General features: G+C 46.1%; 1 long non-coding RNA gene across 1 annotated transcript in view; it reads left to right on the forward strand.

The window, feature by feature from the left end:
• Positions 1-563: 563 nt before the first annotated feature.
• Positions 564-26,432, forward strand: part of LOC148056172 (uncharacterized) — a 33,882-nt gene continuing 8,013 nt past the window's right edge. Inside the window, exon 1 of the long non-coding RNA XR_015703970.1 lies at positions 564-692. This is a non-coding gene — a long non-coding RNA (uncharacterized LOC148056172). The remainder of the gene's footprint in view (positions 693-26,432) is intronic.

Raw genomic sequence — 26,432 nt, forward strand, 5'->3', positions numbered from 1 at the left:
ACAACCCTCCCACGGGATGCTCAGCTACCTTCACCAACAGCTGCAGCTCAGCACTGTGTGCCATGATGCCAACAGCACTGATTCACCCCATCAGGGCTTTATATTCACTCCCCGGCCAGTTATTATTTTGGTGAAACCCAGGATTACGAGGCACAAAAAAGAAAAAGGGTATCAAGTGCAGAATACAAAAAATCCAGATTGTTTTGGTTGCCCTGGCTGAGAAACACGCTGGTTGTTTTTCTTCTATTAAAAGCCCAAATTGAAATCCCATATGCTGTGAGCCAGCTGCATAACTCAAATGTGTGAAAAATAATCAAGTACTTCTTTTATTTCCCTTCCCCAACCTCCCATCTCATCTTTTTATTTTTCTGGCATGATGCAGTCCTCTTGTTTAAGGCTGAAGTGGTAATGGGGAACCCTTTGATCTACCTATTCCCAGCAGCCCAAGGAAGAGTAGTAGTATCAGGGGATAGGCTCCTGGGGGAGGCTCAGCTTTTTGTAATTAGAATAATTAATTACTAACTCCTACAAAACCCTTGCATCTTGCTCAGTAGTGATGTATGCAATTGCAAGGGCAGAGTCTTGCCTTTTTTGTTTCACTTTGCTTTTTTTCTTCTTGATGCTTCATGACTAAGTGATATAAAGTCCTTTACAACTTGGAAAGCTGGGAAGTAGATCTGATCCTCATCTAGGTGAGTGCTGCTCACTGGTACCTTCTTGGTGTCTGACCTGGTGACCAATTAAGTGTTTCTTTGTGAAATGAAACTACTTGAGTAGGTGGGAGTAGAGGAAACTTTGCTTAGATGAGCTTAGTAACTACAAGAAGTCCCATCTTCTGAGAGAGCAGTTTTCATCTCCTCCTGGGAATACAGCCCTGGTTTTCCACTGCCTGGTTTATGGGCAGGTGTTGGGGCTGGTGGTGATGCAGCGATAGTCTCCTTCATGTTTTGCATATGGCCTGACTTTGCTAGGCTTGCTTTGAGGGGGACACCGGGTTTACAAGTCCTGGTAGAGTTTACAGTAGATAGAGGTATGTTATCCTTTCAATCCAACTCCCTTTTTGCTCTCTCCCATTGCTTATCCTTCCTGGCCCTCTGGCAGCGCTCCCTTCCTTGCTCCTCCTGCTGCCCGCTCTATCCCCATAGCTGCTGTGGGGTACCAGCAGCAGCTCCCCATGGCCCTGTGGGTGTAGGGCTGGTGTCCCAGTTGTGTTGCCTCTATAATTTCCCTGGGATCCCACATCCTGGGAAGCCATGCCTGAGTGCCTTCCCACGGGCTCTGTGCTTGGAATCCCCCCAGGGCTTTGGTGGCTTCAGATGACAGTTCATGTTGGTGGAAAATCTTGAGATGACAGTTCATGTTGGTGGAAACTCTTGAGATGACTTAAATTCTCTCCCTTTCCCTAATCCAATTTGGTTTCTCACCCCACTGTGCTCAGGGTTACCCAGATGGCTTAGATTAATGGCAATGGTTGAGCTGCTTTAGCTGATCAGCAGGGGCTGCATCTCTCGCTTTGATTCAGTAACACTTTGGGGATGTTTTCCCCCCTGGATATTCATCCCTATACCTTACCCCCCACAGAGCGAGGGTGGATGCTGGCAGTCATCCTACCAAGGGGAGTGAGATGTTATTGCTTCAGCCTTTGAGGGGTGCAAAGGGAGGAAGTGAGAGGAGAGCAGCTGGAAGATGGGGAAATGAGGAGTGCTGAGATGATGGGAATATAAAACTTATCTGTCATTTTCTAAAGATTTTTTTTTTGATGTGACAAAAGGTGGAAGTGAAAGGAAGAAGGAAGTTTCTGGTGCTAAGGAGAAACATAACTCTCCTGGGGAAGTGCTGGCCCAGGGGCAGAGAGCTCCCACGAGCCTGTTTGGGTGTGGGAACCTGAGGGATGTCCCAGCCAAGGGCTGTGGTGGGATGGAGGAGTTGGAGCTCCCCTGTGTACCCACCCCACGGCTCCAGGAGTCTCCAGACAGCAACACTCTAGGGAGAGGAAGAAGCAAAGCCTGATAGAGGCACTGCTGGGTGAGGGTCTGGGCTGCTGCGGTTGCAGAGTCCCTGGGGCAGCATTGGGACGAGCAGCATTTAGGATTAGCCTTCTTGTGGCAAATACTGCCAGGGTGTTCAGCACATAACCATATTGCACCAGTGGTTTTTGGTTTCTCTTGTTGTCAGAGTATTTCCACCTGAAATCCAGAGTGTGTGGGTGCATGCCACCGCAAGCTTGAACCAGGGCTGTCCTCTGCAGGAGCTCCCTTCAGGGCTGGGGCAAAAAGAACCAAACTGAGAGCAAATAAGAGCCTTTTGGAGGAGAATCTTGCTTTTTTCTCTCCTTTGGAGTCAAGAGTTTTTCTATTGAAAAATTTGCAGGAATGTGCAGCCGCCCTTGTTTACTTTTTTAGAATAATGATTCCTTCACTTGCAGTGGCTCCAGTTCAACAAAATAATTAAATGTATGCAGAAATTAATTGAGGAAAAATACAGCTTTCAAGTGTGTGCTCTAAGTCCTGAAATCCTGCTGATGCCTATAGCCTTCATGGCTGGGCTGACGCTGGTGGGTAGCTCCTGTGCTGGCTAAGCACCAGTGCTCTTCTGGGTTGGAGCAATGAAAAGAAAGCAGTGCCTCTGAAGGGCTGGAAAAGCAAAGGTTGAATGTGAAATGCTGTGTTTCAGGAAGCTTAATGTGGTGGGTTTGCTCATTTACATCTTGAGACAAGAGCCAGAGATGCTTTTCTTCTAGAAAATTCTTTTACTTCCTGGTGGCCTTCTGCAAATATATTTAAAGCAAGAGAAAAAGCAGTGCTGCGCTTTGTCCCAGCAGAGACCTCACATGCAGTGCTGTAGTGGAAAACATGTGCTCTTCCAGCATCACGGAAATCTCGGAGCACTGTTTGCTTGGCTTACGAAAGAGGTTTGGAGTTGACCTGCCCCAAGTGCTGGGGCTTGGGGGGGTCAGACTGCGAGGTGGGCGATGGCACCTCCCTGCACCTTTTTACGTGAAAGGTGGAAAGGCAAAAGCCTTCGTGTGTGTCAAAGGCCAGCCAGAGGCTCGAATGAAGCCAAGGCATCGCAGCCAGATGTGCTGCAGAAGGATGATCCCTGAAAGTCAAACCTGAAGGCAGGGGTGAAGCCACCCACATGCCATTGCTGGAAGAAATTGTACTCCCTGCTCTTCTGCTGTACACAAATTCTTATTTCTACACATGATTTATTGGAAAGTCATTGCACCTGTCAGCTGTTGTCTCAGGAGGAGCAAAAGGGAAAACTAAGGGTAATACTAGCACTGGTGAAAGACAGGCTTAAAGGAGCAATCGGCATCAGAGGCATCCAGCTGTTGCTCAGGCAACTCTTGCATTTTTTTTTCTTCCAACTCCTTTTTGGTCACATTTGAGAGATTTTGCAGAAATCTGTAAATTCCCCAAAGAAAAATATTTAGGGGGACTTTCTTTCCAACAATGAATGACGTCTTACTATTTTGTAATATTTTTATGAGTAAATACTTTGCAAAAGCTCAGCACTTTTCCTAGAATTCATTTGGTGCAAGAGCAGAGGGGTATCAAGTGTGCAGTGAGTCATGCAGCACACTGTGCCACAGGAAGGCATCCTCCTGCTAAGGTAGAATAACTTTCCTAAGGACCAGTTATCACCTTCTGGAAAGGAAGGTGACAGGGAGGGTTTGTTGGATGCTGCCATTCATCATATGCTGAAAAATTCTTTACAGAATCGTCATGAGTTGGCCGAGGCATGTCTCTTTCCTGGTACACTTACCCTTGACTTTTCTGCAGCTTTTCAGAGAGCTTGGCTGCCTCTTAAGCTTTTATCTTGCCACCTGTCTCCTCTCTCTCTGTTCAGTCGGTCTTGCCAATGGGACTTCATCTGACTTCTGAAGTCACACCTTTGGGTTTTTTTCATGTGCGGCTTGTGCATCAAGCCGTATTATCTGACAAATGCAAAACTGGTTATATTTTAACTATTACTTTGGGGAGAAGAATTGAGAGCTCCTCTTTGGAAAATAGTTGTGCAAAACCTCCAGGCCTTCTGAGGGCATTTGTTGAATTTGTGGGTTTGTGGAGGCAGGAGGATGAATTCATAGATTTCAGGATTTCCATCAGTGCTTCTGTGTAGGTCTTCTAGCTCTCTACCTTTGTTTCAAAGTTTACAGTTGGGATAAGTCACCTTTTTCAGTGACCATTAGGTGGAAATCCCATATAACCCCCATGTATTACAATACTATCTTTGTACATGCAGAACTTGTGGAGTTACCAACCTCCATGAAGAGCCAGAGGATGGCTCTGAAGAAAGGAGAAGTATCATGATGACAGTGACAGTAGCTGTGACTTTAAAATTAAGGCTGATTTTGTAACACTAGTCTGAAGATACATCCATTTGCCATAAGCTGTAGGCATCTTAATCCCCATACCCAGCGTGATGTGTGTTCTCCTAGCAATGCTGCCAGTGTGTTTGTAGCTTTGGACACCGGACAAGCTCATGTGGTGATGTGGCTTCCAGCTTCAAACTGGCTTATGGTTGGCATCTCAGAGTTCAGGCCGTGGGTCTGGCTGGACAGGGTGCTCTACCAAGTCTGTCTCTGTCTGGTCCTGCTCCTAGATGGATAACAGATCCTCATCCTCCCTATCATGTAGGCACCAAAGCGTCCAGATAGAAATATTTACAGACTTGACCCTGACAACAGTACATCCATCCCTGCACTCAAGCTAAAGGGACCTGATTTTGCAATCTTCGCTCACATGAATGGTAGTGACACACCCTGTTAATCACCCCCGCGGACGTGCACTGGCACCAGCAAGTGATTAAACTAGCAAAAGTGGCTGGTTCCTTTCCTTAGCTTGTAACTAAAGTGCAGGAAAAAGTGGAATAAACAAACCAAAGCTGCAGAGTAGTCACGCAAGGCAAAGGGAACCGAGGAACATCAGCAGAAAGTGCTCCAGGACAACACCATCTGTGAGCACTTCAGGTTCAGGAAATGCTGCTCTTTAGGAAGTTCGTGGTGCTGTTGCGTATGGCCGGAAACAGACTGGGGGTGAGGCTGGGCAATTATGCCTTTTATTTGCTCAGCATATTTTGCCTCTTTTTATGTAAAACCAGCAAATGAGGAACTTAAGCTTTTATGGGAGAAATTACTTTTTGACTGCAGAATTGTTCATGGGCTTTCTTGTTTTGCTTCTGCCTCACATTCTTGCTGCTGTTACCCTGAAATGTAGGGAAAGAATAATAAAATGATCTGTGCTCCAAGCTTTTCTGAAATGCCTGTGAAGCTACAGAGGCCTTCAAGTTGAGGTCCCAAAAGATGGGACACTGAGTTGGATCAGCACTCAACTGTGAGCCACATGAGGACTGGTTGAGCTGTGCAGGCTCAGACGTGGTCCTGTGCTGTGCCCAAAAAGCTTCTGGTGCAGATCTGGGAGATGTTTTCCATTAGGTGTGCAGACAGGGCAAGAATGATGCTAATCCATGCCTGACTGCTCAGGCTTGGGCACAGGAACCATGCTTGCCATGAGGTCCCAGCTGTGTGGCTGGTGTCACTGCGTACAGTGTAGAGGCTCTGGGGCTGCCCTGGCTTTACACAGTGAGAGGGTAAGAGGTAGTGTTAAGGAGGTAAAAACCAGACAGTCTGGGGGAAAGCACCTCACTGGCACACGTGTCCTCTCCACCTGCCATTCCTCTGAGTAATCACTCCCCAGCTAAGTACCTTTACAGTAAAAACGGCAGCTGCTGTTTCAGGTTAGTGGTTTCTGAGGCAATACCATTGCCTCATTGTTTATTGGGTTTCCTGAATCCTCAGAGTGGTCTGGCTTGTTGGGAAGCCATGTTCTCCTGTTCCTTCTCTGCCTGTCACTGGGTGATGGCACATCCACGCAGGATGCTGTGCCTCAACTGTGCAAAAGTCTTGCTGAGTCCACGGAGATGCTGTGATGTTTGGAGCCTTTTTTTTTTTTTAAGGACCACAGTAGTCCAGATCATATTGGAGGCTATTTAAAAAAGATGGGAAGAAATTGGCCCTGGGAAGCCCTGAAAAGAGGTGGTGGCTGCCTGGGGAGAAACAACCTGCCTTTGGTTCAGCAGAGGTGAATGCTTCAGAAAGCTGTGGGCAGATGTGCCTGGGAAATCAAAGGGTTGTTTTCATCTGGGCTCTTCCTGCTGCCCTTTGCTCTGACTTGCTCAGCTTTAGGTCAGATTAACAAGAATTGGGGAAAACTAAGGCTGGGCATACCAGGGAGAGCACGAAATACTGGGGTGTATGGGGCTGATGGGCAGAGAGGGTTGCTCAGCACAGAGAGGCGTGTTTCTGCACCGCACAACCTGGGGATGCTCAAGGGCTTTGGGGAGTGAGGGAAGCACAATGAGTAATGCTCAGAGTAGGTGGTCCCAGGCCTGCTGACCAAATGTTCCTCCTGAGCTACTATATTTGGATACCACAAGCAAGCGATTTCACTTTCCTGTTTAAAAGCAGGCCCCCTAAAGCTACGCTGCTGGCTGCTAACGCTTGCCTTGCAGCATGTGCTGCTCACTGAGCAGCAACCCCTCTTCTCCCGCGAGTAACCTCGGGCAGCATGAATTCTGCCTGGGAGTGAGGGACTGCAGAGCTGCATTGCTCGCCATTTAATTGTAACCATATTCCCCTAGAACTGTCTGCTGAAATATTTATAAATATCATAGCCAGCAGCTGCTAATGCCAAACAGGAAATTTTAAGCTGCACAAACTTTTCCACGTTTCTAAGTGGGAAAAGTAAACTGTAGCTAAGACCAGTATTTAAAAAAAAAAGTCTAAATAGCAACAGGCTTCCACTGTTCCATACACTGAGAGAAGTTCATGATTTCTTGAAGTCTTGGTCCTTTCCAGATAGCTCATTTTCTATGAGCAGTATGTCTGCACAGTGATATAGAAGGTGGCTCTAAAAAAGAAAATTGGGTTATACCTCAACACAGGCAGTTGTGCTGTATGACATGACAGCCCTGTGTAACAGTACAGCCTTTACATTAGGGCTGTCTCACAGCAGGAAAGGACCATTGGGAAGCTTGCAGTAAAGGTACATATGTTGTACCTGCTCTCATGGTAGCTACCCATCTTGGGGGATTGGCATTTTAAGCTGTTAGTTAATGTAATTTCAAGAAAAAAAAATACAGAACTTGAATGGAAAGCAATAAGCCAGGGATGAGGCTGACGGGAGCAGTGGCCACCTGAGGGGAAAGGAGCCCTGTTTTGTCTTGCACTTCATGTTTTGGCCTTTTTTTCCCCTCAAAGTGTGTGTGGTTTTTTTTTTCTAGGATTTTTTTTTTTCTGCTCATTCATTACTTGGTATTGAGACAGTATTTTGGAGCACTGAGACATGAAAAAATTCTAACACTAAATCTTAGTGGAATTATCTGTTTTAAACAACTTCTGCTACTTATGAATTCACTAAATTAATCTTCAGGCAAAAGGCATTATTAGGCTTTTAAAAATTGATTCATGTCATTTCATAGTCAATGGTATTGAAATAGGGATGAAATGAAGCAAGTGCCCTCAGTGTGCATATTAATTCTGAAATTGCATTCTTCAGTTCAAGCATCCTCAAAATGGAGAAGTACAGATCTAAAACCTTGAGTTGTTTGAAGAATGAATTATCAAAACTCAGTCTCTACCATCCCCACAATTACTTCCATATACAGATATTTTTATGAGCTCCTTTTTTGATACACTGTTTACTATGGTACCTTAAAAGAAAGAGAAGAGAATTTTTTTGTTTGTCTTTAACTTCTGGCTGTTGGTAGCAAATCCTTATCCACTTCTTTTATGCAAGTTAATTTTCTTTGAAATGAGTCAATGGTGTGCAGTGAGCTTGGCTATAGCAGTGCATAGTCTGAATTGCACTTCACTGTCTGGGTGGTTTTTGGTGAGCAGCATGCATTTTAAGAGGCAAAAAGATCATATATGGAAATGAAGTTTTAAGGATTCCTGTAAATTTTAGCAACTAACAGGAGTAGGATCTCAGGAAGGCTTTATTATGGTATAAAACGTGGAGTTCAGCAGCAAATTTATTCATAGCTTTTCTACTTGAGTGGGCTCTATCTGCTTTAATTTTGTGTGGGAAATAAAGCACCCAGGTGGGCAGCCCTATGAGCACTTGATTTAATTATGAGACTGTGATGAAGGAAGGTCTCAGCCTGGTGTGGGATGAAGGGGAGCACTGCTGGCTGGATGGTCAGACATCCATGGTGCTCAGAGGTCCCTGCCAGCTTCCTTGGGAATGTGGTGCACTACGTTGCCGGTGCACTGCATTGCCAGCTCACTACCCAGAAATTCATTGCATGAGAACTGCAGGAGTTTTATCCATAAAAATCCCGCTTTCTATTCTGCTGATCACCTCTGTAGGTTGCTGCTGAACTTCTGGCTTTTAGGTTTGGTCTTTCTCAGTTGTTACCCAGGCACCCTGGAAGGATGCACACGGGACAAAAGAAAGGGTTCGGTCTCCTTCCTCCACAGGCAGGTGGTAACCAGCAGTAATCCTGCCTGTGATTTCCCCGTGCGTAAGAGAAAACATCCCTTTGCAATTACTTTTTTTTCATGCTGTCATTGTAGACACTATATGGAAAACCAAGCTGAATTTTTCAGCAGTTGGAAAGACAATATAGCAGTCAAAAAGAAAGGTGGGGACCTTTGAGCAGCATCGACATAAATGTTAAAACAAGAGTTTTAAACAGGATATCTCACTAGTTGTTTGTCACCATGTAATCAAACCTCCAGCTCCCTCTAATGCAGAATGTCCCTTGGTGCACAGGTTTGCCAAGGCAGGCTGCCATGCTTGAGTGACTTTTCCCTTGGGAATTGCTCAGAAGTGTGTGTTTGTCCTGTTGTGGAAAGTGATTATCTATCCTAGACCTTAAATCACCTGCGTCAGAGGCTTGACTTCTGCTTGGAAGTCCTGGCTGAGCACACGTATGATGTGCAGACTCCTCAGCAGCTCCCTGTTGCTGCAGCACCATCCTGCCATACCCTTTAAAGCATCACTGGGTTTTCCTTTCCTGGCTTGATAGGAGGCACCAGGCTCCCCTGGGCCAGAATAGGCATGACGGAGCATGAGTCACGAGTTCTCCATGTTCTGGTATCTGGAACAAGCTTCTGAGTCTAATTTAAACCAGACACTTAGTGGGGAAAGAAATGTGCCTCTGAGCCTCTGCAGATATGTAGATAGTCAGGAGGGGCACATCTTAGCACAGAGAAATGTTTTGTCTCACTCCTAGTTAATGCTTAAGAGCCCCAAGTGTCACCAAGGGAGGCCTGAAAAAGCAGTTAAGGCATTTCACTGCCACTGGGTAAGTCTCCGAGCTCTTTGATGCACTCTTAGATACAGATCTAATAGTGTGAGGCTGGGGTACTCAGTTGGTTGCTCTTCCACACATACCTTCCCTCCAGAGGTATGGCTTTTCAAAATCCTTAGTGATGGCTTTACCCAATGGTTGGTCAAAGCCTTGATGTGGATCTTGCATGCATAGACAAGGAGATGACCTAAGGTCTGTGTGCCCCTGCCTTTGTGCATCAGCACCATTGGAATAGCCTCAGCTCTTTACTGTCTGCTGTCCCATGACTCTTGTTTAGACTCAGATGTCTCCATGGTCAACATCTTCCTCTGACCACAGGGATTCGGCAACATCTTAAACATGCAGATGCAAGACAAAGCAATTGAGCTGTGGTCAGACGTCACTGCTGTGACAAGGAGGTCCATTCACAAGTCTAGTTTTGAAAGGCCAGCAATTAAATCCATTTTCTGCATAACTGATGAGAAAATTCTGTCTGCCTACCACTAAGCTCTAAATAAGAACATGGTTTAGAAGAACTTTACTCTTCCCAGAATGTGGTGTTGTATGCCTTTGGGCTGCAGACTAAAGTCTCCACCCATCAGCTTGGATGACTCGTACCCAATTTTTTTTTTTCATTTTACTTATCTTAACATAAATAAATACTAAGGTGCTATTCTGGTATTTTTCTTCCAACCTCCATCTGATTAATAGGGAATGACAGGAACAGAGTGATGCTGAGAGCCTCTTTTGCAGGGTTTGGGGGAGAACGCCACATGGGAGTAGCTAACCTTGTCTTGAAAGGCAAAGTTGACTCACTTCTGACCAAGACAAACATTGAATCATGAACGCGTTGACCTGCACCATCCACTGCCAAACACAAGATTACAGATAGTTCAGAGCAAGAGATCACCACAACAGCTTGAATAGCAAGACATGAAAAAAGGAGCAAGCTATAGGTCTAATATTACAGCTTCCCACTGAAGATTGGGTTGTTTTAGGTAAAGGCAAACTGGAATGTTCATAAAGAGCGAGAGGAAAGTAGCTGGCCAAAGTGCTGTGTGCCAGGTTCCCCGCTGAGATGGCATTACTCCGCCTTGCCTCGGGTGCTAGAGCTGCAGTGCTTGAAGATCTGGTCTGGAGTTATTGCATTCAGGAGCAAATTAGATCTGGTTTAGGAATTTTCCAGTAAAATCCTTCTTTGCTGGGAAATGTCGATTCACTGAACCCAAAATGTACTATAATGGTAATGAGAAAGCTTTCTCATTATATCCTGGGTGGGCTTTTTGGTAAGAGATGGAGACCATCACAGCATAGCTCACTCTGGCTTAAAGTGAGGTTTGTATTTCCAGCTGGATTTAGGGTAGAGAGGAGCTCACTCATACCTCAGGTGCAGCTTTGTGGTTTCCCCTCTCCTCCCCTCCAACAGATGCAGGAGGTCTCCCAGCTCCTCGTATGGACTCAGGCAGTGCTGTGAACTGAACATCAGGGAGTATCAGAGCCGGCTGGCTCCTTACAAAGTCCAAGGTGGTTCTTGGAGACCAGAGGACAGGATTTGCCCTGACCAGCCATGCAGTGCTCAATGGGCTGGTCTTGAGGCATCCCTTGAGCACAGAGAACTTGCTGGAGATTTACAACAGGTGGAGGTTAATGAATTCACACTGGTTCTTGGCTCCACAATGCAGGAATTAACTTGTCAAGTTTAAATATTTGACATCTCTTACAGTTCCACAGACTCTTCCCAGTTGCAATAGTGGAAGAGGAAATTAAACTTGCTTAAAGCCCCACATGCATTAAAACATACCATGCCCATTTACACCCTACTGCTAATAATTCATCGCTGGAGCAATGACTCTTACCTCAAAATTTTCTTCCCTGACTTCTGGGACTGTATCAGCTCTTCACTAGGGATGGCAGCTGATTAGAGAGGGATGGGAAAGAGGAAGAAATACTAACTCCAGTTTTCTGGGCTGCTCTGCAAAACATGGCTTTTCTGCTCCATGCTGGGGGCTTAGCTGAGTGAGGGTGCCCTACTGAAAGTGGGACAACCCTTGAAATAGTTTATCCTGTCGATTAATCAAAGTTCTCATTAGATGGACTCCTAGAACTGGACCTGTCAGAAGGAACAAGGCAGCTGGAGGCTGCAGTTGAACCTACTCTCATCCATGCAACAACATGCAGCTCGGGCTGTAGCACAGGATGGCAGGCTTGGAAACAAGAGCATAGGGGCCATCAGTCCAAGCCAGCACCCTGAGCACCCATGTCCTAGTAATTCTGGGCTTGTTTTTAATTTTACTGATCATGCCATATATGACTTACTGGGCTGACTTAGCCCCAACAGTAACGCCTTTTGGTGACTTGTGTGTGCCACACATTGGTCCAAAAGCAAAGACGTGTTAGTGCTGCTGTTCAGAAGAGCTCCACCCACCAGGGATCTATTTATATATGTACCCTTGAGTTATTGACTTGCAGCCCACTCCTTTGTGGAAAGATGTCTTTACCTTCTGTTTCCCTTGTTATTTTTAACCAGGGCCAGAATTCAAACAAGGATTTGCACATGTTAGATAACAAGCAGTGCACCTGATGGCACTGGCCCTGCCTGTCTAGAGCAGGTGTGAGACAGCTTCTGGTTTGGTCCCTCCCTACCCCATCTCAACTTCATCGAGCTTGGCCATAGACCTTGGCATTGTGCTTGGGACAAAGCTGAAGCTCAGCTGCAAGTTCTTTGGCTAGTATTGTCAGCCATGCAAATTTGCCTCTCCATTTAACTAAACTGCCTAAATAAGTATATGCACTTAAGTATATAATACAGTACTGTAACACCACTGTTACGTCTATAGCAGCAGCAGCTCCATCCAGATAGAAAGTGTATGTTCAGGTTAGTGTGGCCTTTCAAACCATGGCATGAGGTCTGTTTGCGAACCTATCCTTTTGCAACTATGTGCCGATGGGATGCAGACGTCTGTAAAGTTTTGGTCTCCAGTGGCTGTAATTGCTGCTAGCTTAATACTGGCAAAGACTCTGGAATTTGTTCTGTGTTTCATCTGTGGGATTTTAATGAGGATTTTTTTCTCAATCACTCTACATTTTGCACATACAGATGCCTTGCATTTTATGAGCCTTATGTAGAAAACGTACCACCGCTGTAAGGTAGTAGAATAATTACATTTACTATAAAGTCCATCCACATTCTTCTGGTTCTAGTAATCTGTTCCTGGAGACCAGATAGCCACATCTCTGGCAGTTGAATATATCATAACTCTGTCACACAATTACTGGAGGAGCAGAATTGCTGTCACTTGCAGCAAGCCCGTGTTTTTGCTTGTAAGAGGGTGACTATAATTAGAACCACCTGCAGTCACTGAAGCCAGGAGCCTTTTGGCTTCAATGCAGTTTTGCTGAGAATGCTAATGCAATTACTTATGTGAACTAATCTGTAAAGGATGTTTTTCTATTGTCTCTGCATTAATTGATTCCAGCTTATGGCACAGAAATGTTATTGGCCCTGGGAGGCCATGGAGAGAAGGGAAAGAAGGAATGTCAGAAGCAAATGGAAGACTTGGATGAATGTAGGAGGTACTTGGATTTTTTCCTCCTATTCCTACATTCATTAAATCATGGGAACAAAGGTAAAACTATTTGATTAAGTCACACTCAGTAGACCAGGCCTTAGTCTACCACAGAGCAGCTGTGAACTATTCTATAGCTGCAAAACTTTCTTAAAATGGGTCATCCTGGTCTCCCGGGGTCTCTTGCTGCTTGGGAGCAGGTCCTCAGCCTTCCTTCTGTCGCCCAGGGGTCAGTATTGGGGCCGGTCCTGTTCAATATCTTTATCAATGATCTGGATGAGGGGATTGAGCGCACCCTCAGTCAGTTTGCAGATGACACCAAGTTGGGTGGAAGTGTTGATCTGCTGGAGGGTAGGAAGGCCCTACAGAGGGATCTGGACAGGCTGGATCGATAGGCCGAGGCCAACTGTATGAGACTCAACAAGGCTCAGTGTCGCATCCTGCACTTGGGTCACAACAACCCCATGCAACGCTACAGGCTTGGGGAGGAGTGGCTGGAGAGCTGCCTGGAGGAAAAGGACCTGGGGGTGTTGGCTGAGAGCCGCCTGAACGTGAGCCAGCAATGTGCTCAGGTGGCCAAGTGGGCCAATGGCATCCTGGCTTCTATCAGGAATCGTGTGGCCAGCAGGACAAGGGAGGTAATAGTGCCCCTGTACTGGGCACTGGTGAGGCCGCACCTTGAATCGTGTGTTCAGTTTTGGGCCCCTCACTACAAGGACATGGAGGTGCTGGAGCGCGTCCAGAGAAGGGCAACAAAGCTGATGAAGGGTCTGGAGCCCAAGTCTTATGAGGAGCCAGCTGAGGGAGCTGGGGTTGTTTAGTCTGGAGAAGAGGAGGCTGAGGGGAGACCTTATTGCTCTCTACAACTACCTGAAAGGAGGTTGTAGTGAGGTGGGGGTCGGTCTCTTCTCCCAAGTAACAAGTGATAGGACGAGAGGAAACGGCCTCAAGCTGCGCCAGGGGAGGTTTAGGTTGAATATTAGGAAAAACTTCTTCACGGAAAGGGTAGTCAGGCACTGGACCAGGCTGCCCAGGGAAGTGGTTGAGTCTCCATCCCTGGAGGTATTTAAAAGAAGGGTAGACATGGTGCTTGAGGACATGGTTTAGTGGTGGACTTGGCAGGGCTAGGTTAACGGTTGGACTCAGTGATCTCAAGGGTCTTTTCCAACCTTAACGATTCTATGATTCTATGGTGCAGAGAACTCGCTCTAGTAAAGGTGTCTGTGGCATTCCTCTCTTCCAAGAGATCCTACAGACAGACTTGCTGTCCCAAGGTGGCTGCTCTGGGATCCTGTGGCTTCCCTCAAGTTGTTCTGCTCCCAGTATACAGAATGTGGGCATCACTAGTTTTCAGCCCAAATATTCAAAGCTTGGGAGCCTGTGGAGTATCTTTGCAGCTTTCTTCCTCCTGTTGCTGCTGAGTCTGCATTGTTCAGCTTTGGCTTCCTCACCTGTGATTTACAAATGCTGTCCCTTCTGCCTTGCCTCCATTTGCTTTATCTCCTCATGCTCAATCTTGCCTAGAGTGTTAAACATCACATTAAGTTAGCTTGGCAATCTTCAGAAGAGCAACCTCCCTGCTGGGTTGTCAGAGCAGCTTTGCCTTCAGAGGAGCATCCACCTAATATATCTCTTCCCTTGTTCCACATTTTTGTAAGATCCATTCCTTTCCTGTTGTGTTCACCTCAGAAATGTTTACTTTTTTTTCTCTTGGCACAACTTGTTGTCCCTCCCTGTCATATTTTTCATATTTTTCCCTTCTCTGTTCCATTCCCTCCCTCTTTCACTTGTTGTGATCATGCCAATATCCTTCATGCTGCGTATCAGTTCTGGAAAACATCCAGTGTACTGCCTCCGTGTGCTCTCCCATCAGTCTCTCTGAGAAGAGCCCTCCTCCAGGGAGCTCAGTACCAGCAGAAGCCCAGAAGGTCTCTGGAGGTATCCAGAACCATTCAGTCATTTGGATTATGAGCAAAGCCAGAAAGCAGAGATTTCAGACTGAAGGTGGCTTTCCAGTTAGTAGGTGGTCACCTTCCTCAGATGGTGTTGAACATCTCCAGCTGAGGGGAAGCTCTGATGCAGTCAGCTATCTGAGCATTGCTTGCCCAACACAGCCAGGTGCTGTCAGGGAAGAGTTTGCACTGTGGCTGAGCACCTCTCCTCTGACTGTGGATAGATGGATAAGTCCTCAGTTTTGCAGAGCGAAGTATCTAAGACACTGAATAGTCACACTCACTTTTTTCCTGCAACTTCTGTGTGGGAAACATCTGTGGATGCAGGTATCGTTGAGGAGAAAAAAATTGTAGAGAAGATGTGGCCGTTTCCAGCGCTCCTGCGACCTGAGTAAGAAGGCTCCATATGTGGAGCCTGATGCTTGGAGCACTTGAACTCCCTGTTCCTGAAGGGGTTGTTGGAAACAGTGTCTGACTCTCCTGTCTCTGAAGACTTCAACTGTGCATGTCAACACTCTGATCTGAAGGCAGCTGTAATTAAGAAATGTTCCCAGATCAAAATGACTCATTAACAGAGGCTGGGCTGAGGCCATATTATTTGGAGTCAAGCTCCACTTGTCCCATCTCCAGCAGTCAGTCTGTTCCAGAGAGGCTGCATGGGCTAGACAACCTTTGCTCATTAACTAATACATGAACATCCCTTTCCAGCAGTAGCTTCCACATGCTGAAATTACTCACTTGACATCCAAATATTAATGGAAAATGTCTTTTTAATACTGAAAGCTATTCCCTTCTTGCATTCATGTCCAAACTGTAGCCTTTTGGATAAGCTTCTGGCATACTGCTGGTTTCTCCAAAGCAACCATCTCCTGCAAATGGTAAGCAGCTAATGGAAAAAGAATATCCATTTGAAGCACTTCGAAAGAGAGATCATGAAGGTGTTTCACACAAAACTGCACATTTTAATCCCAGATAAAGAAACCAGAATTCTTCTTTGGAAATGCCTGTTGCTTTGCACTGGCTTTTGTTTCCAGGCATCAAAGCTTCTGCTACAGAAGCAGAGCAGGGAAGGGTAGGTGTTGCAGAACATTGCTTGTCAGGGTATTTTGCACATTTTTGTGTGGTTTTCCTGGGAGGGTTTCTCCTGCTACCTGTTCCTCTTTTCTGTTCCATTTTGAAAATGAAAACGACTTGCTGTGTCAATGCTAACAGCACAGTGCCACAACAAATGGCAGTTTTGCTAGATAAAATTTAAGTTTATTTGTCTATTTACATAAGGTTTCTTCAGGCACGTCAAGTATTTTAGCTGTGGAAAGAGCACAGTCATTTAAATATGGTCAGACTGTATGCAGACAGTCTAGGGATTTCAGAAATAATTTCCTTAAATTTATTGCTGTTTCAAGCTTTTGTTTTGTCTATAATATTAAGTATCCTGGGCTTTCCTTTGCAGCCTACTCACCATCTGCAGAGTTGTTTTAAACGTGCTACTGTATCTTGATCCATTTCCTCAATAACCAATGTTTTGTACTAAGTAGGAGAAGTGCCTTCACTCTGCCCTGCGGAATCAGGACTGATTTTCACTGGGCCTTGACGCAAGACCTGTCAGCCCCAGGCCACCTTGTCCTTTCCGCAGAGGTGTTGGTGATCCTTTCAGAAGGGAAGAGACCAGCCTGGGCCAGGTTTGGGCTGTGATGTGACTTCCAGAGCGTCTCACCTGGCTTTGCAGAGATGATGGCTGCAGGGCTGGCTCGAAGGTCAGGCAATGGCTGGAGGTTCCCTTTCCCATGCATTCTTAGGAAGGTCCTGAACGGAGCACTGCCTTGTGAGCATAGGTCTGTCAGCATCATCTTTCTTTCCACTCCTGTTCCCTTTGCTCCCTGTGGATCTCCACACTGGGGCAGCTCTCCTCAAACTCCTGGAAAGGGTCCTAGACTCCCTTCTTCTTGCAAAAGCCCCTCTATTTCTTGCTGGCTGTTGGAAGCTGGAGGGATTGGAGTCTAGTGCATCTGGATGCTGAACAGAAATGGATGGTGAAACAGTGAGGTCATTGGAGTGCTGTCAGACAAAAGCTTTTGAATATGCTTTTAGTGGGGAAAAAAAGATGTGGCTGATGGTTTGCTTATTAACTGGAGAGTTTTCCAGTTAATTCTGAATTAAAAAAAATAAATTGATGGAGAACTACTTTGTTGTGATGAGGAACAGTAATTCATGGTCAAAAACAAAAGCAGTGTAGTACCATCATTAGGATTCTTCAGTGTTGCTCTATCATGTGCCATTTTCTTTTTCCTTAGTTGTAGTGAACATGTTAAATTCTAAGCGTGACCCTAAGGTCTAGAAGAAAGCATTTGCCTCTGATATTACTCAGAAAATATTCTGTTTCTATTGCAACCAAAAAGCCCAGGCTTTTGGCTGGATCCCATGGTTTTCAGTGGCTGTGGCCCTCTATGTGGCTTTGTTATTCCACCATCAGTTGTGCAACCTGGAATGCTAACGCAGACCAAGAGCATGCACCAGTTAGCTCCTAATTTAACATTTCTAGCAATCCCTGGTAGTGATGTTAAGGTACACTGCAGCCTTAGTCTCTCTGGGACTGAACCTCCTCCAGCGTCAGTACTAATGGTATAGTCATGAATTCCTTCAAAAACCAACTATTAATCTCAAGTTTCAATTACTTATTCATCAGCTGTTAAACGTACAACATAAATATGCGTCTGTTACCATGTAATTAAGATGATTTTCATTTATATAACAGTGCCAGGACTTAGTAGACTTCCTATTACTCCGTTGAAAAGTGGAAGAATGTGGGTGTGGGCTGGTAAATGGAAAAACATTCTCCTAAGTCCTTCTGCCACTGGTTCAGCAGCACCATATGTACATTAACTGTGGGGAACAAATTCAGTTCCACTGTGGACAGATGTAGGTCTCTGGGCATCTCTGTCTGGCTGTTCTTGCAGGAAAACAGCCCAAAGGTGTGAAGCCTCTCAAGTTTTTTTTTAGAGGCTGCCTGCATTTCCTCTGGGCCTTGGGGCAAGAAACCCCTCCATCTTTTAACAATGGGCTCTTGGCTTATGGGAATCTTCTTGAATTTGCCTGTCCACATTAGTGATTGCAGATTGAAAGTGCCTCTGTTCTTGTGTGAGGGTAAAAGATGTATTTCTGTATTCCCCTCTGTGTGCTCGGTTTCTCCTGTATTTTCTTGGGTTTTGTTAGTTTTGTTTTGTTTCTTGTTGGTTTTTTTCCTCTGTGGTTCCTCCAAATAACAATGTATTTCAAAGTCAAAGAAAGAAGGACTCTTGCCATCTGCTATTCCTGTGCTGTAATCTTCCACACAGACTGAGAAACTGTTGGTTGGCAGGACCTGTTTTTCTTGTCCAAACATTCAAACAAGAGTTTATAGGAGGTGAAAATGAGGAGAGAGAGAAAGGAGACTTGCTTAAAAATTAACTTAAAAAAATAAAATGAATGGGGTGCTGATAAGATAAGATTTGATTTAAAGATAAATGCCTGATGCCCCAGAGCTCTTGGATGAATTCCTGGGGGCTGCACGAGGCGACTAGAGAATTAACGAGATATTTAGATGGTGGCCTCCAGGTCAGATTTCTCTTTTGAAGGTCTATTAGCTTCTTCCTCAGTTTGGCAAACCTCCTTGCAGACCTGTCTTATGCAGCCATAGTCTGCTTCAGCTAAAAGTGATGTCAAAATCTTCTGTAAGATCTGAAGGAGATGCAAAACAAGCTTATTTCTGCATACCTGTGTTGGTCCAAATTCTGTTGAAATTAAGACAAAGCTTTTGTTTCAGTATTTTGTTTCTAGATTTCTGCAGCTCAGTCCTCTGCCTTGTAGGAGGAATTATAGCTGCTAAAATACCAAGGGGACTGAGATCCTCCAGCCCTCTCTCCTAGTAAAATGATCCCACCTTTTATGTGACGTTTGAATTGTCCAACCTTTTCCTCTGATGTGAAAAACATGCTGACAGTAATGAAATCTGCTTAGTTTCTGCAGGAATTATTGCTGTAGCTTGGTGCCACTGTAAATTCTGGCATGCTTTTACAGGGAAGATGTCTGGAGTTCAGTTTATAGAAGAAAATTAACAATAAGAATGGAAGACTGATAAGAAAAGCTCTGCTTGCTTCTGAGCCAAGCCATTAAAAAAGTGCAAAAAACTGTAAATGAAGGGAAATTTTCCCTAGTTATCTAGATTCTAATTTTTCTGCTATAAATGAATTTAAATGGAATTTTGAAAAGTTGAAAATTACACTTGGGGGGGGAAAGCAGCTGTTGCTCAACCACACTTTTAGAGGTAATATTACATTAATGTTTATATTTTAATATGTTTTCCTCTTAACTGCAGAGACCATAAAATCTGCTCTCTCATCTTTCAGAGTGAGGACAATTTAATTTGTAATACCAAGAAATGAAACGTAGAGCAAAAGCATTGGGATGTGTGGGGAAGATGATCCTGGAAGTTGACAGTGAGCCATTATACACGCAGTTTCCATAGTGTGAAGTAATGACTTTATGACCATCTCCGACATTAACACTGAGCCTATGAAAATATGACAGTTAAACACCTTCTAGGATTACACTTGGCCAATCATGCCAAGGAATGTGGGAGTGTAATGAAGTCAATGAAGTCGGAACAGGTCCTAATGGACAGTGTATGTGTTTCAAGCATGGGAGGCAGCCAACCGAACGCAATTCTCCTGTCTCCTAAAGGAAAAACGTTCACTAAGCAGATGAAGATTTTTTTTCTTTCATCTTCAGAATGTAGTCCTGTTACACTGTCTAGAGGTATCACTGGTCATGACCTGGTAGCATCCCACTTGACCTTACAGACTCACAGATCCAATGCCAAGGGTCCTTTTGGAACCCTGGAGAGGGGAAGGATGTGGCTGGTAGAAACCTTGGCTTTGGTGTGATGCGCTTGAGGTGGAGGTGGGCAGTCCACAGGTAAGCAAATGAGATGATGTTATTTTCAGGGCACCGAATGACAATAACAAACACAAACTGTCTGCCCAGAAGAATCCCTCAAAGCGGGGACTGGCTGTGAGACAAGAGAAAGCCTGGTTTCTGGCAGAAAGTGTTGTTTATAGAGGGCCAGTTTGGGGACATGGACTTGCTGCTTGTCCTCAGGTCTGCCCTGTATATATCTGTTTTTATTTTAATTAGATAATTGTTGGCTCTGGAAATGTTTCCTTCTAGTAACTACAGCTTTTGTTTGTTCCTCTCTCAAACATGTGGTGTGATGGAGTCTTCATTGCTTCTTAAGGGCTTCCCTCTCATTACTGCATTTCTTCTCTCTGACAGTGTCTTCAGCAATCCCCACTTAAAACACATCAGGTGCTCCTAAATCCCCTTAAATTGATTTGAGTGGTAGTTTGCTGAAGCAGATGAGTGGATCTGGATCTGGAAGACTTACTTTCCATGTCTGCTTGTTTTTCTGGGTGTTCTTGAAGAGCTGTCTTGGCCTCCATTTGCTTAAACCCTTTTAACAGATAAGGCTCCTTATTTCTTTGAAACATTCTGAAGAGCTTCAGCTACAGAATTTACTGGTTAATGACATTCTGATGGCTGGGTCTACAAAGGTGGTGATGTAGCTCCTTCTCTGTTGCTGCTTGTTCAGATGTCAGGTAGCAGCTGAGTGCTGTGTTACGGCTTTGAAAGCCCTTTTCCAGTACGATTTCCAGACATCTTTTTTCCAGACTCCATGCTCTTTTGTTGCTGGTTAGACAAAGTTATCACTGAGGTAGGATGGCAAGACCTAGCTGACAGCTACTGCATAGAGCATTGCTGGAGATCCCAGGGGAGCAGCATTCCTCCCCAGTGTGCTCCCTGGGAAGTGAGTCTGGGCAGGTATTTATTTTAACACCATCTAACAAAATGTTTTTACAAACTGATGTAGTCTTCTGAAGCCCTGCTTATTTTTCATGGCGATGTGCTATTTCAAAATGGAGGGAACAGATTTTTATTGTGGAAGGTGATGCTCATAAGCAAATGCTGACATGAAGGAACAAAGGAATTCACGTTCAAGCAGAAAGTCAGGAGGTGATGCCTCATGCTCTGTAGCCTGTGGTAACCACCCTGTGCATGATGCCAGCTGTCTGGCCATTGAAGTATTGAGGTGACAGAAGGACAGAGTTCCTCACATAAACAGCACTGACAAGACAAAAGACACACTAGAGAAAGGAGCTAAATTTGGGTGTATATATATATAGATGACTCAGAAATCTCATCCATTTATAGGTTGTCTTCTGGATAGTGACTGGTCCAATTCCCCCTAGAGCCAATGGAAACACTTATGGGGATTTCAGTGGGAGTTCAGCTTGGCCATAGGCGATATTTTTCCCTTTATAGCTCTTTGGGTTTTGTTGAATTGTTTCTTCCAAGACTGCGAAGCGTTAATCAGCAGCAGTGCAGTGAGACAGGCATGTAATTCTTAGAGAATTGTTGCTTCTGCTAACGATTGAACGCTGCTTTGTGGTGAAATCATGTCTGGTGCACTGGGAAAACAGGGTTCGAAGCAGACATTGGTGTGGTGCTGCCTGGAGATCGCTGCAGGGAGATGTTGCTTAATCACCCGTCAAAACAGCATCTGCACATGTGTGCCGCTGAGTGAAAGCAGTGAGGCTGGAGAGGGACCTGGATGGTGCTGGGGAGGAAAGGTAAAAGGCTGGAACAGGCAACACGTGGTAGTTCAGGAAAGGCCGGGGTGTTCTGAGGACACTCAGCAAGGCCAGGGAGGAGTTGCCCTTTGCCTGAAGGGAGAAAACTAAAACTAAATAGCACAAGTTCCCTAATGGAAGGGCAGGGAGTTAGCATGGGGCTGTCACACTCGCGGAGCAGCAGCCCCCCCAGTGACTCCCTGCGTGAGCAGCAAAACCAAGGGAGATCTCGGGGGCTTTCTTCCTCTGCCAGGCAGCAGAGTGTGGCCGGGGCAGCTCACTGCTGCCGTTTGCAGAATGACTCCCCATGCCACACTACGAAACCCAGGGGCTCCTTCAGAGCAGGAGAGCTGGGAGCAGCACATGCAGTCCTCCCAAGAACACCTGCCCCACGGCCAGCACGGCACAGCCCTGCACAATGGCATGGGGGACGGCTCCCTTCCAAGTTCAGCAGTTAAAGGAAATGATCCTATCAAGAAAGGAAACCCCCTTAACATCAATAGGAGAATTAATCTGCACATAATTCAGAGTGCTTGTGATTCTTAGCTTGCAGCCATTGCTTCTTACTTGTGGAAAGGCTGCTCGCTTTGGGCCTTACCACTTATGCAAGGAAGCACAAGCTGTCTGCAAAGGCTGTGGAACAATTTTGAGTTTGGAATTTTACTGTATAATTATTAAGCATTTCAGTTGTCAGCACAAAGTTTATTAATAAACTAGGTGGAGTTGTACATGTGGGTGACTACCACTTTTTTTGAGGTACCATTTAGAACTACCATTTTTATCACTGAAAATTGCTCCACAGCAAAATTATTTATATATTTAAAAAAAAAAAACAAACAAAAAAAAACAAAACAAAAAACAAAACACTAGCTGATTCACGGTGCATTCAGAGCATAGCTGAAGTGTGGTACAATCAGGTGTGGGCAAAAAAAACCCCAACAACTGATGGAATTTAGCTAAAAACAAATGGGGATAATTTTCCCAAGTACAAGAAAGCCACCTAAACCTGAGGCTTAGGAAAGAAGCAGGTACTGAAGAGACAGCAACGTGCGGGAGAGGACAATGTGATGCAAGAACAGAGTAGCTCAGTGTGTTATCAGGTCTGTATGATGACAGGATGAAGTATTTGTGGTGGTTTTGGTTGCTTGGTTTTTTTCTCAGTAATACCTTTCCCACCAAAGTAAATATATGGACATGTATGGTGAGTTGTAAGCTAAATTTGGTTGGCTTCTCCAGCTGAGCTGCCAGGGCAGGACAGTGTCTGTGCAGTGCTGGGCCCTGGTCATGCAATGAAGGCTAAGAAGGAAAATGCAGCCATTGGGAATGGCTGGGGTGGAGGGGGCAGTCGGTGTTTTCAGGCAGTTCTGCTCAGCAGCAGCCTGTGCTGCAGCACATGGCAAGGTAAGCAGAGGAAAGGACTGGCAGGGGGTGGCAGGAGGCACCTCTGGAAACACAGAGATCAGACTCCACATTAGGAAGAAGAATGAAAAGCTAAAACACAAATGGAAATAAGAGGTGGGAAGTGAAGAGTTAATTTGGAGCCATGTACAGGAGGAGCCTCCCCCCTCTGCAGGTGCTGCTGGAGATGCAGTAGGGGACAGCTGCAAGGGATGAACCTGCTTTAACAAACCCCTTCCAAGCCTCAAAAGTGCACTGGTCATCCTCAAAATTCCTTAAATTGGCAGGATGTAAGAGGTCCAAAATGTAAGAGGTTTTCTCACGGCTATAACTATGGCCTCAGGGTTCAAAAAAACCCCCAAAACCAACCCAAGTTAAGAGCTGAGTCCTCCTGCTTCCAGTGCCTATGCAACAGGAAAGTTCTTGCTCTTCATGTGATTTAATTCCCAAGGTTTTAGTTTCTTTGCTCTGAAAGTATAAACCATAAAACCCAAAATGTTTTTAAAATAAATCCTTATGCCCACATTCTTATTATCAAATTATAAATTAATTATAAAGCTGTTGTCTAACTATGCCAAGTCTTCCACCTGAAGTGCCTTAGGAGAGGCTGGAGAGCAGCATTCCCGTCCTACACTGACAGCACGAACCTCCAGGGCTTTCCCAGAGGTGGAAAACTCCCCTGGCTCCCCTGCCTCCACCATTGCTCTTGGAGGATGACCTGAGAAAATCCTGAGACTTCTTTTATTTTTTTTAATTTTTTTTTTAGTTCCCTCCCAGAAAAAAAGAGGTTTCTGGAAAGAGGAAGAAGTCAACCCTTGGCTCACTGCCTGCAGCTGGTCTCAGTGGGAGCAGGAAAAAGGATGCTCCCCGGGATGACAATAAAACATCTGGTGCTGCCATAGCAAATGGGCATAAAAGCTCAAGGCCTCTTTTATAAGGGTAGTTACACTGAATTATACTATTACTATACCAAATTATACTTTATAGGGGTAATTACTCTGAATCGGTGTGGAGGCAGGTGCTTAAATGCTAGATCATGGAGCACCTCTCTTGCTCTGGCCTGGAGTTCAGCGTCCCCTGAGCTTCAGCAGAGGCACTTCTGCCAGACTGCAGGCAGAGCGCAGGCAGAGTGCCAGCAGCACCGCCGCCTTCAGGCAGCGCACCGGTGGCATGGCTGAGCGCAGCACCCAGCGATGCTCCGCTGACGGCTCAACATTGCTTTTGCAATGACGTGAGGGAGGAAGGAGCTTTTTAAACTGAATTCTGTAAAATCGGTGGTGCGGGTTGGAGCTCCAGCCTGGATGGAGGCACAGGGTGGTGCTGGGGCTGGAAGGAAACCTCTGCACTTTAACTAGCTCCAGAGAATGGGTTTTAAGGGGTTATTCAATTCTGGTGCTGCCTGACAGCACCATACATGCTGCGATAGAGCAGTGATTCCAGTGCATTTCCAAAGAAGCCATCTGGAAAGCAGGGTTAACAGCAGGCTTCTGCTCATAAACGTTTGTGTGTGTTTACTTGCCCCTAAATCTCTTTTCCAAATAGCATCAGCAATTAAACTCTATCACAGCATTTCTGCTCCGAGTCTGCTCTTGCAAACGCAGGCTAACATGAAAAAGCAATGCAATATTAACGGGAGGTGGTGGCTGCTGCTGGGCCACCCGTCCTCCCTGCGTTACGTGACCCGCTGGGTGTTGTTTGTGAGGCTGGTTGGGGTCCACTGCAGGTGTGTACTGGCACAAACTGCCTCTCAGGCAGCTCTGTATCCTCTCCTTGTTGTTTTTGCTGCTCTCCTGGGGATTTTGGGAGGCAATCTAACCTCTAATCCAATTGTTGTCAGAGCTTATTTATACTCGGTGTCATGCTAGAGAGAAATAAAAATCTCCCAGCAGAGTGGCCACGGCTCAGAACTGCTTCCTTGGCAGGTTCCTCCTGCCCCCGGGCCCCGCGCCAGCTGAGGATCCTATCAGGAGAGGGAGGAGGAAATTGTTCAGCCTTAAATAGCTGCTCTGATAAAGTCCACTTGGTCTGTACAGTCTCAGATCTACCCACAAAAGAGTTAATTGTGCGTAGCTCCTCAGCTTTGGGCATGATGGGTGCTCTGTCTCTCCTCTGAGGTGTGGATGGGGAGATCCCACAATAAAATGGTTTTTACTGAGAGATGGGCAATCCAGTTTCTCAAACACTTTTGTGAAAACTGATTCAATATCACTCTGGTCAGAAAATCCCCAAATCAGAAGGAATTGAATTAAATTCAATTCCTCCACAAATGTTAGTGTGGGGGATGAAAGGTGACCCTTTACCCTTGGATTTAAGCTGCAAATTCAAGTGCCTACTCTAAATCACCTGGAAAAGGAATGTGATTCCCAGTGAATCATTAGCAGATCTCGGGCCGTCTGATGGCATGGCACAAGGACCATGCACGTCCACTTTCCCTTGTTTGACAAGGCTTGATTTGGGATGAACTGAGAAGGGCAGAAGTTGTCAACATGCTGAAGTCCCCACGCTCTGTCTGTGGGGACATGGTGGCTCCTCAGCAGCTTTGCCGAGAAGTGAGGCCAAAAGCACCTTGTATTCCTGCACCTCCTTCCTCACACGCACTGGTGGCAGCTGCGGCCAGAACAAGGAGGATGTGTTGTTTCCTTGAAAATGAGAACAGGGCTTTGCTCTCCTGGGAGCTCGGTAGCTGTATCCCGAGAGATTCATCTGAGCCGGGGCTCAGAGCGAGGGCAGCTGCACCTCGCCATCACTGTGCAGGAATTTGACTTCAGTGAACAGTCTAATTTCACGGTAGCTGTGCTGGCCACGCACCAAGGGGGCACAGCCGAACATGGGGCTGCCCTCCTTCCTCCCCCTGTGCCTGTGGGAGACAGGGACTGCCTGCATTAGCCTCCCACCCCCTACCCAGCAAATCCAGGCCACTTCTCCGAAAGAGCTGAATGCAGGTGTTGACCCAGGGAGACCTAAGTGTTGACCCAGGAAGAAACAGATGGGCAACGCAGCCGGAGAGCTGCCTCTGCCCGGCCCCTGGCTCACCCTGGGGCAGGAGCCAGCCCAGAAGAATGGCTGGAGCCTGGTTTCCCCAGCTCTGAGCAAGAGGTCCCTCTGGTGGGGATCTCTGCTCAAAAGCAAGCCCAAAGCAGCACTTGGACCTCTGGTGGGTCTGACCAGCAGCTCCCTTCACCCCTGGACCTGCTCCCCGCAGGCAGTGTTGGAAACCAACAGGTTCGTCCATCTGACCCCATAGCAAGCAGGCGAAGCCCCTGCTTTGGGGCTGATTTCTGACACTTCTCTTTGCTCACTGCCCCTCCTCACCAGCTGTTCCTTGCTGGGCACCTTGGCTGCACGCTGGCCAGCGGCCTTGGCTTTATCACACCATGCCGCCCTGCTTTTGCAAACACGCTGGGGCTTTGCCCAGCGTGCAGCCGTAAGCACTGAGGGAGGGGATCCAGGCTTTGCTCGTGTGCACAAGGGCGGTGGGGGCTGGCAGCAACTCCCTCCCTTACAGCACAGCAGGGCTCCCCAAGGACCCTGCTCGGAGCCAGGGCTCTGCAAGG

Source organism: Nipponia nippon, unplaced genomic scaffold, assembly GCF_047370975.1.
Source record: "Nipponia nippon isolate SJK-2023a ecotype South Korea unplaced genomic scaffold, ASM4737097v1 scaffold_17, whole genome shotgun sequence".
NCBI lineage: Eukaryota > Metazoa > Chordata > Aves > Pelecaniformes > Threskiornithidae > Nipponia > Nipponia nippon.